Below are 11,969 nucleotides of genomic sequence, written 5' to 3' on the forward strand. Positions count from 1 at the left end.
AGGAAGTAGAGAAGTAGGTGGTCATGGTAAGGTTGAAGGTGAAGTTAAATATGACTATGGTGCATTTTAAGAGTTATACTCATGCTCTTTAATAGATAAGGAAAAACTTGATCCAAGTAGAACTAGGTATGTAAAATTTAATTAGAAATTTGATATAAAGGGCACCCATTTCAAGATTGGAATGAAGTTCAATAGTTTCAAGAAGTTTAAGGAGATAGTTAAGAATTATGGCAATAAGAATAGATGTGTCATGAACTTCAAGCCTAACTCCAAAAAGAGGTGCAAGGTATTTTGCCAGCAACACTATTTTTTATATCTATCAACTTCACTTATGGTTAAAGACAAGAGCGCAACTCAAATTAAGTCAAGGATTCTCAAGCATGAGTGTGTCAATGATAATAATATCAGGCATATGAGTGCACAGTGGATAGCGTAGACCTACTTCGAACAATTTAGGGCAATTTAGGGCATATCCTTCATAGTTTGTAGTAGGGATTATTTAAAGCTATTAAGAACAATTTCGAGGCTAACATAAGTAAGCTCAAGTCTTGGAGGACCAAATGCATTGTAAGAAGGTAGTGTTTGTACTCATTTTAGTAAGAATTCAGTGTTTAGAGTAGGTTATAATGTGTGTTTGGCTTGTTTTATTTTATCTTTATCTTTTTCTCTTTTCTCTTTTTCTTTTTTCTTTTTTTGTTTTTGTATGTGTGTATGCCTATATCCTCTAAAAGCCTACTACATGGCGATGAGCATTATCAGATGAGCAAGTTGTATGACTACAAACTTGAGCTACTGAAAACACATCCAGGGTCGACAATGATGTTCAAATGTAGAGAATTTTGAAGCTATGTATGTATACTTAGCTTAACTGAGAGTAGTGCACCTGTCAGGATACACACGCATCATTTTAATAGATGGGTGCTTCCTTAAAGGCCTATTTGGAGGATGATTGCTTTCAGTTGTGGGAGTAGATGCAAATGATTGGGTGCTTCATCAAGACCATGCTATCATTGGCCTTTCATGTGTGACAAGCTAAAGTAAGTTCTCTGAACAATGGTGTAAATTAATTTCTTAAGTAGTATATAATAAATTGCTGGTGCATTGAGTTTGTTGTTATCTTTTTTTCTATTTTTTCTCCTTTTGTTCTCCATTGTTTTCTTGTTGGATCAATGTTGGTCAAATAATTGTAAACATATGATCTAATACCTGCACTACAATAATTATTCCCCAATAATGAATATAACATTACGTGAGGCACCTTCATACTACTAACTTAAAGAAAATTTTCAATGGAAAAGAATTTAAGAACCAGCTAGGGGTGAGCAAAACCGGGCACCCGATCTAGTTTTTAAAATCGGATCGGGTACCCAGTTTTTCATATCGGTAAAAACTCGACCCATATCCGACCCGATTTAAACCAGGTACCAAAAATCGGGTATCCGGTTTAAATCAGATCAGATATCGGATATCTGGATCTGAATATAAGTTTTATCTACTCCATGGATCTGTTTTATCTAACAACATTGCATAAAAACAAATATGTAAAACTTATAACTTAGCATTAAACTCTTATATTATTCTCCACATAACAAAATCATAACAAAACTAATAAAAAGTTTTATCAATCTTAGGCTTTACAAAAATAAATAAATATCTTCTGAAGCATCAAGCGTCTCATCAATAATGATCATTAGTTGTTAGAGAGAAAAGATTTGAATGGAGACTAAATAGAAGAGGCGGGGTAATGGCCGTTGGGACTAGGAGACAAGGATTTGGAATTTTTTTTTTTCTTTTTTACTTTTAACCCCTGTAGAATTTAAATTTATTAATATATATATACATAACTATATAAGTATATTCATCTTTAAGTTATCTGATTAGGTATTTGGATTTTTTTTACTTTTAGACCCTTGTAGAATTTAAATTTATTAATGTATATAAATATAACTCTTTAAGGGTTTAGATGAGGGATTTGGATTTTTTTTTTCATTTTTACTTTTTAGATCATATAAAATTTAAAATTATTATATATAGAATATAATAAAAATTAAAAACCAGATTGAATTCGGATACCCGATTATTAGAGGGTGTTTGTTTGACGGGATTTGGAAATCAAAGAATTTGAAAATCCTTGGATTTGTGAAATTCTTTGTTTGTTTCAAAGGATTTCAATCTCCTTTGTATTTTCAAATCCAAAAGTCATGGGATTATGGAATTCGGCCAAAATGACCGAATTCCAAAATCCCATCCAGTAAATCCCTCACATGATTTGCACGTGAGAGATTAACGTGTAAATATATATTAATTACTAATAATAAATATTAAATAAAATATAATTACAATATTATTAATATTAGTAATATAATATATAATTGATATATTATATTATATTAATTATTTTAATAAATAAATAATATATTATATTTTATTATAACAAATTTAGTACAATATTAATTATATTAATTACTAATAATATTAATCAGACTATAATTATATTTTTATAAAATATTAAATAAAATACAATTACAATGTAATTAATATTAGTAATATAATATATCAATGATATATTATATTATATTAATTATTTAGATAAATAATTCATATATAATATTTTGCTATAGTAAGTTAAGTATATATTAATTTTATTAAATATTAATTATATTAATTACACTATATTAAATAAAATATTATTATAATGTAATTAATATCAGTAATATAATATATAATTAATATATTATATTACTTAATAAAATCCAAATTTACCAATTCTTCCAACCAAACACAAAATTCTGTGATCCAGCATTATAAATACATCCAACCAATTACTGGATTTGACTTTTCTGAATTTTCAAATACAAGGATTTATAAATACAAATCCACTGGATTTTCAACTACTTCCAACCAAACGCCCCTCCCGACCCGGATTTGACCCGATTTTCATTTAAAAATTTCCGATCTGTTACCTGACCCTTTTTTTCGGATCGGGTATAAAAAAATTATGGTCAAAACATCGGATTCCGGATCGGATCCGATGGATATATGCTAGGGTAAGTTATCTTTTTATTTATAACAAGGAAATGGATTCCCTAAATGTCATGTCCTCAGAAATTTATGGGTTCTTGAAGACATTGGACTAGGTGATATTTTAGAACACAATTTAAGTGTGACATCCTTTTGAATAACTTATGTGAATGCTTTAATGGTGAAATACTTGAAGTTAGAACCAAGGTTACATTTATATTGAATGAAATCATTAGGAAAAATTTGATGATTAGAATTCATAGAAGAAGGGATGTCATACAAAGATGTACAACCTTGCACTGTCCTAGGATTTTTATAAAAAATAGAGAAGGCAAAGCAAATTAGTTGGTCATATGCAACAACATGCTCAAGGAGAGATCAGTATCAAGTTTGGGGCATGATGGTGAATTGATTAAAAAAAAAAGAGAGAACATGCACTCATTGAAGGTGGTAATCAATTAAGGTTCCTTATTGTCATGCAATTTTAGTCCTATATGTTGGATAGTGATTTTTCGCCTAAGAGTAACCAAGGCCCATGATTCCACCTAAGCTTGTAAACAAGAAGAGAGGCAAGAAAACCTTGCTTAGGATGAAAGAGGTAGAGGAGGAGATTGGCTTCACCAATGGAATATATGGTTAGCAGGAAGGGTATTAAAATCCCTTGTAACATCTGTGGTGTTCCAACCCATAACAAGAGATTTCATGAAATATAGGTACTCAGATTAGCGCTAATTTGTGAGTGATCTTTCTTCTAAATTTTATTTTGTACTGTAACATTTCTTAGTTATGCATATATAATACGCAAACAATGAAAATGGGGCAATGGACAGCTAAGTGTTTATGGTAGTGGAACAGCCAATGGCAAGCCTGAGAAAACATATGTTAGGTTCAGTTTACAATATAGGAGTAATTGACACAAGGTTGTGTTAATTTCTTATTTTTAACAAGGTTCTAGCAATAACCCTTTGGATGCAATTTCCTCATGCCATGGAGGAACATTTCCATCATGTCTATATTTGACTAGATTGGTTGGGTTCACTTTACATTTTACAAGCTAATTTGGTTTTTGTGCACATCATATGACAAATTTCCTAAGTTCAACCAAACTAAATGAGGAACCTATAGCACGTAATTACATATTCAATCAAAACCTATGTTACAGTTAAGATTAATATAATGCAACATCAACATATTTATTGATTAGCATCAAAGAATTTAGTAAATGTGCTTTGAACATTGTAGATCATTAGCACACTTGAGCAAACTCTCCATAGATCATCAACTTCAAATGAAAGTAGGTTGAGCAGATACAAGTGATGAAAAAAAACAAGGCACAGTTAGAGTTGCCCCCAAAGTACCCACAAAGGAAAAAAAAAGTAAATTCCTATAGAGCCTGCAAAGAGAAAAACCCCAGCAAACAAGCACCTTGTAACCTTAAGGACTCGTATGTTGAGGTCCAGAGTAAAGGAAAAAGACTTTTGAAGATAGGAAAAAAGAGGGACTTGCAGGCAAAAAAAGAAAGGTATAGGTTCCACTAGGTCTTGGAGGTCCTAATGATTCTACTACTGGCAAGACTTATTAAAGGATATGTTGAACCATTTTTTAGGGTGTTTTGAAAGCCTATTGGGGCTTTGTCATGCTAAATCATTTATACATTTTTTGTAAGATCCTTTTCAGCTTAGGAACTTTGATATTCTAAATGATATCTATATATTTTTTTTAAAGATGTTCTTCTGTTCAAAAACTTTGTTAAGATGCTTTTGTCTCAAATGCTAAATGTTGATGGTTTGTTTATCATACAATGATTGTTTATGGAATACACACATAGTACAACATAAATCAGCAATGTTTGTTTATTATATAAACTCACATCATACAGGAATTGATAAGTGTTGGAAGATAAATGCTTTATACTATAAATCGATACACTTAGCTCATTAATTTTAGTAAATTTTATAATAATTAATACCCAGTTCATCTCTTTTGAGTGTGTAGGTCCTAGATCACAAGCTTGAAGCAAAAAGATAAAAAATGGAGCAATTTTGGGTAAAAACTAATCAAGTAATAAGATTCTAGAGAAAAACATGAGACTGACACGTCCCAATGTTGATTAGGCACTAAAGACTATAGAGTTTTCTCTGGATTTCAAAATACCCTGAGAAGAAGACTAGGTCCACATGCCCTAGTGTTGAGGCCATGTGTTTCTTGGAAGATTTAGAGTAGTGCTTCAGCTTAGATTACATGCCTTAGTGTTGAGGTTGTATGAATCAACATTACCCAGTGTAAATCCAGGTTAAGGTCGTGTTCTCTCCTAGAATTTCTAGGGTTTTACTAAATAGCAGATATGATGGGCCTCTAATGTATGTGTTGCGAATATGAATATGCAAATAATGCTATAATAAGTCCATGAATATCGCAAGTGTAAGGGTCATCAAGTAATACCTCGTGGGTGAGCATGAGGGTCATATTTCCCTAGAAATAGTGAGAGACTCCTATTACTTCCTTTTCTCTTAATCAATAACCTAAACATTTATGTTGTTTCTTTAGTCTACTTCTACAAATTATTAAACAATACAATTGGAGAATCATTCAGCACAATTGGAAGGAGTTGGGTGATTGTATGATAGTTATCTTGATTATTACTTATAATTATAATTGGATATGACAATCGTATTCTAGTATTGGACCGGGGGAACTCAAAGTCCTACTGGTCTAAATCACTAGGAACTTAAGATGAAAACTTTTTCTACCCCAACCTCCTATGTTTGCCTTAAGTACAAGAATTCCTCTAGAATGGACAAATCAACCCCTAAGCCTAAGGGATATCGATCCCTAATCCAAAAACCTCGCTATGTCTAATCTCTTAGTGCATGCATAGATCTAACATGGCATATGCATTCTAATGTATGGGCTTATCTTCCTCATCCACATTAACAAGAATATTATTCAAGAAACATGCAATGAATCACATAAACTAGAAAGATTTATTAAATTTAACAATCAAAATTCATAAACAATAATCGAGGGATCTAGACATATAATTATCCTCGAAATGGGTTCTTATGGATAAAAAATAGAGATGTAAATAAAGATAAAACCATAAGACCAAAGAATATCGTTAAAGAATTCCTAAACTAACTCCTTTCAATTGGTCTATGAAGGTTAAGGTTGAGAGGATCCCAAGATTGACGAGATGGCACCAAATCTCTTCGCAAGCCCTCCTCTAATGATGATCCTTGAATCTTCCTTGGAAAACTCACCAGAATCTACTGAAATATGGATGAAAGTTATCTCCAACCACTCGAATCTCCAGAACTCCTATTGCTCTACCTTATTCGGCGAAGAAATCTCCCTTTGATTAGAAAACCTTAGGGTTTATACAGAATCAAGTCTGCCATGGCCTCACCACGGGTGTTGTGATTCTCGTGGTGAGTAAGTTATTGGGTTGGCTCCAAGTCACGTCCTGGCATGGCTTCTCTGGGCATTGTGTGGGTCGATCATGGTCGTAATGGGTACACAACAGCCATTATGAGCCCGTTTGTGGCTTTCGTGTTGCTCCCAATGACTCCACATTGCCATGGCTTGATAACGATAGTGTTGGATGTGGACGACTGCCGTTATGAGCCGTGGTGAAGCTCTGGTTCAGCAACTTAGTTCAATTTGATTCAAAATACCCCCGAATTCGTTTCTTTTTCTCTAAAAAGAAATAAAGGCCATGGTAAGCAAAAGAATGAAATTTCATACTAATTAGGTCCTAAACATGTCAAATTCCATGCCCAATGCAATGTAAATGATATAGAAAATATGAACTTTCTAGCACTTATCAAGAAACATAGGCCTAGAACACACCCTTTTGTTGACCTAATGACTGGGCTCGATTCTTAGACTATTAAAAGACAGACACAAGCATTTTAGGAGAGCTTTTGGTTGAGCTTTTTGGAGGAGGTTTTCATAAGGGTTTTTGGATGGGATTTTTGTGAATCTTCTCGAGGATTGAAGGCATCATATAAAGAAGAGATCCTTAGCAACCCTTTCAAGAAAATATCGATAACATAGCTCAGAGATAGAAGAAATGAGCAAGCCTTCTTAGAGGGTTTCCATCCAATAAAAAAAATGTGGAGCATAAAGGGGTCTCTTTACCATGTCTTTGATGTTATTTGTATTCCCTTTAATTGTAGTTTATACTTTCTTAGAACAGGGATCTAAATCCTTTAGGGTATTTGGACACTAATGAACTTATTTGTATTTGACTTTGGATATTGGCTATATATTTGAGTATTTTTTTTTATTGAGATTCAATTGTATGTATTGAATGACATGATTTCTTTGATAGTGAGAGATTGATTTCATGCTTTATAGATGAGTAAGAGATTGAGAAATTGTTATGCATAGATTGACTACAATTGAAGGGAATTGTGTGTAATCCTAGAGATTAAGGGTTTAATTACCACAATTCTCCCAATTGAGGTTGCCATACCTTTGGATTTTATTGAATGTTTATGCAATCTTAGTGACCTAGATTAGAGAAAGATCTCAATTTGGTTCATAGGGAATTAGTTATTAATACTTTGAGAGAATAATTAGTATAAATTAGCAAATCTGGATTTAATCCTCTTCACAAGGTTCAACGAGTGTTAATGCAATCATACAGTATCTAAGTTAGGAAGAAAATCCAATCTAGCTCTATTGGAACTAGTTGCTTATCACGTTAAAAAAGGGTGAGTATATTCTAGGAATACCCGTGGTCCAATCAACTCATAATAGATTACCTTCTCTTCAACACTCATTATTCTCATAGTTTTCATTTATTATTTCTTTAGTTCATTATCTTTTTTTCAGACTAGCTAAATAACAGATGAATAGCTAGTGCTAGTAATTTCTATCATCATGGTATCTACAATTCAACGTTTTATAGCACACTTTACTACTTGATTGCAAGTGCACTTGAGTGCATTACTACAACCAAAAAGAGTGATTAGGAATCTATTGCATATTTATTCTGCAAATTTTCTTCAAGTTCATCATCATGCCACTCTTTCATATTTCGATGCTGAAAATACAACATCATGTTCTATTTTCTGTAGAAATCTATTGTTACATGTTGTTACTCATTTTTATCATTGCTAATTTTTACATATACATCATCATGTTTGGATACTGAGTGGTATCTGTGCATATATTGACTTAGTTTTAATTTTCTGCAGGTTCATATTATTATGCATTGTTACTCTTATTACTCATTTGACTCATTTTAGTTATTTTACACATTGTTACTCATTTTATTATTTTCGCATTTTACTCATTTTACTCTTTTCACAGCTCTTTTCTTTGTTTAATGAAAGTATGCTGATTCATGACAAGAACTGTTGATGTACCTAACAAATTTCAATAGTTTTTCTGTAATGTACACACATTGTGAACATTCAATGCATTTTTTATTTTATTGGTTTTACATCCAATGGTTCCTAAATTTTTTCCTTACAAAGAGAATTCTAGAGAAGCCAAATGTGTTTAGCTATTTAATTATCATATTCAATTTTCTTCGCTCCAACTTGGTCACTTCCAAGAAGCCATCATGGATCTATCATGATGCCACAGTTGCACCTCATATTTCAACAACTTCAACAAGACAAAAAGGCTCTATTCAAGGAGAAGTTGGGAGATACGAGGTAGAAACCATACAACACCATCATTAGATACTCCACCGGCAAGTCTTCTCGCTTCGGCGGGCAACTACAAGGGCTTCTTGGTCTCCCAACATGGAGGTCTAGGTCCCAAGAGGAAAGAAGATGTATCCGAATCACTTGGAAAGCAGATGCTCTCGCTCAAAGGCAACTATTGTCTCTTGGGTGAAAAATAGGGTGCGAGCTCTCTAAAGAAGTTGTTTAAAAAACTGTTGACATGGCATCTAATGTGTCGGTATAAGAGACAACATGGCTCCGTTATCAAGATGTCATGTTTGTGTATGTGCCTCGCATGGCAAATCAGTATACACATCATCAATTTGTAGCAGATCTCCTGGGTACCCTCCTGATGAACACAAATTAACCAAAATGATATAAATTGAAATTCAATGCTCAAAATAAAACCAAATACAATACGATAGCCCTAACATAATTTCCCGTCTCTTAGAGATGGTTATCTCACATTTCAAATGGTATGCAGGTCAATTATACTATATTTTCACTTACTTTCAGAAAAGAATAATACTCACAATCTCAAGAGTCACAGTTAATGGTCCTTTGTGACACAAGATGACATGTCTCGCCCTATAGCAAAGAAAGTATGAGTTCTATTATTTACTTAAGTGATTATTAATATTGAGTAAAAGAAACATTATTATCTTGTTTACTCACACTAATTATATTTATTTGTTTCTTGTGTTTTTAAAATATTAATCAAGAATTTTATTTAATGACAAACATTCATGATAAACATAATTTTCCCCCTATTTAGCCTTTAGCATTGATGATCAGAAGAATCAACTCTAAATGAATCTACTCGAACAAAGTAATGTGTAGATCCAACAATTTCAGCTGCTAATTTATAATACAAATATTTATAAATAAAAATAGAGAAATTATGCACACATGGAAATAATAAATATTAAAAGCAACTTACAAAGAAGTAAAGCAGGAGTTGGGGAGCAAGGGGTCGGCAACCCACACCCCCCCCCCTTTTCACCGGCGGGGTCAATGGACCTCCTTCTCTCCTCCCCTGCCCCCTTTCCCCGCAAGTTCCTCCACGGCTCCACCCTTGCGGCCCTCTGTATCGGCGAGGTCAATGGCCCCCTACCCCTAGTCCCTTCCAAGCCCCCTTTCCCCCGGTGTCCCTCCATGGTTCCAACCTTGTTTGGCTATCTCCTCCTTGCCCGGTGGTTGTTTCCCATTAATCCGTGGGGTCAACATTCTCCTAAAGCGTGGTAGGTCTAAGCAATTCTCCAAACAATTTAATTCTTGCCCAATGAGAGATAAAAACGTGGGTGGCTGGTTTCGAGAAACACCTCCCCCATATCTCATGTGATTTTTATACATACATACATATATAAAAATCCTTGATAAAATACAAAATTTTGAAATAACCTATTGGCTCTTACAATTTCTCAATTCTCATCCAATCTTTCCAGGCTCTCCAGCAATTTGGCATTCACCCCGATCTTTCTGGTCTCTCCATCATAGCTCCGACTATCCTGAGTAGGTGAAGCTATGTCTGTTTTTATTCTTTTTGAAGTTGAATGATTTTGTTTGTTTGTTTGTTTGTTGTTTTCTCATTTATGAGATTTATTTTGGATGTTGTCATGTAGAGAGTTTGAGAAAATTTGTTGGAATGTTTGTGAATTGTTATAAATTAAAAGTGGTATGTTTGCTGATTTAGAGATTTGAGGAGTATTAAATGCATAATTTGTGATTTAGTAATAAATAAAAGAATGAGAAGTTTATTTGTAAAAAAAAAAAATATACTATTAATTTAAATAGAAGTTATCACTTTCAAATAAAAATTAATGTACCTATGTCCACCCATGAATTTGTTAAATAAGAAATTCTCTTAATTTAAAATTCTATTTACATTTCTACGGTTATGAGTTATAACCATATAGAAATCTACATTTAGATAAAATATATTTATTTAAAGATAATGATAAATTATAATTATTTCTCTATTTTTTCTTATTGTTCTCAAAATTTTTAAGTTTATACTAGAGTTTTATTTTAGATAAACTCAAAGAGGGGAATATATATATATATATATATATATATATAATTACAAAAACTATATTATGAGTTAAGGTGTAAACTTAGTGCAATATAATCAGGATAAAGCATCTAATTTAGTGTTACACATATTTGATTGGGCAATTTATGAATTTATGATTTAGTTCAATTTATTTATATATTTAATTTCATCAATTTTATAGATTTTAAAAAAAATCTATACCAAAAATTTTGAATCAAAAATGAGTTCAGTTGCTAATGTAAGTACTATTGTACAAAATAAAAGCCGTGTTGAGTTTAATCTAAATGAGATTATTGCCGACCTAAGGTTTCAAAAACCAATTGAGGAATATGATATAAAAATCAAAGATCGAGTGAAGGAGGAAGTATCTGTTGATGGGTCCATGTCAACCAGTTGGCCACAATTTTTCTAAAAAAACAAGAAAAAGATTTGAGAAGCTTTAAAGAAGTGTAGTTTCAGAAATTTAATTGGTTGGAATATATTGTGGAGAAAGATGCAGCTTATTGTCTCTATTGTTATTTTTTAAAGCAGCTAAAGAGGGGTGATAAACTTGGGATTGATGCCTTCGCAAAGACAAGGTTTAATAATTGGAAGAAGGCAATGAAAGTTTTCACTGATCATGTTGATGGAGTTAATAGCATTCACAATAATGCAAGGTGAAATTGTGCGGATTTCAAAAGTTAGAGGCAAAGCGAGTCACAAATGTTTTCTTTGCATAGCAAGGAGATGGAGATTGCATATATAGCTCATGTTACTGTTATTTTATGTGTTGTTAGATTTTTCTATTGCAAGGTCTTGCTTTTTGTGGACATTATGAATTTTCTAGTTCTACAGATAGAGACAACTTTCTGGAGATATTGAATTGTTATGGAAAGGAAGTTGAAACTGTTGGCCATGTGATTTATGAAAATGCTCTGGAAATAATCAAATGACTTCTCCAAAATACAAAAAGAGTTGGTGAGGGCTTGTACAGAAGTGACCACGCTGGACATTATTAATGAGATTGGAGATAGTCATTTCTCTAAACTTCTTGATGAGTCTTGTGATAAATTAGTAAAAGGGCAAATGGTCTTGCTTGTGAGGTTTGTGAACAAGCAAGGACAGGTGATTGAAATATTTATTGTTGTTGAACATGTTGCCAATACTTCAGCCCCTTCATTAAAGGCAGCTTTGGATGGATTGTTTTCCTGTTATGGTATCCATTTCTAGATTGA

This window comes from Dioscorea cayenensis, chromosome 11 (assembly GCF_009730915.1).
Source record: "Dioscorea cayenensis subsp. rotundata cultivar TDr96_F1 chromosome 11, TDr96_F1_v2_PseudoChromosome.rev07_lg8_w22 25.fasta, whole genome shotgun sequence".
Classification (NCBI taxonomy): Eukaryota; Viridiplantae; Streptophyta; class Magnoliopsida; order Dioscoreales; family Dioscoreaceae; genus Dioscorea; species Dioscorea cayenensis.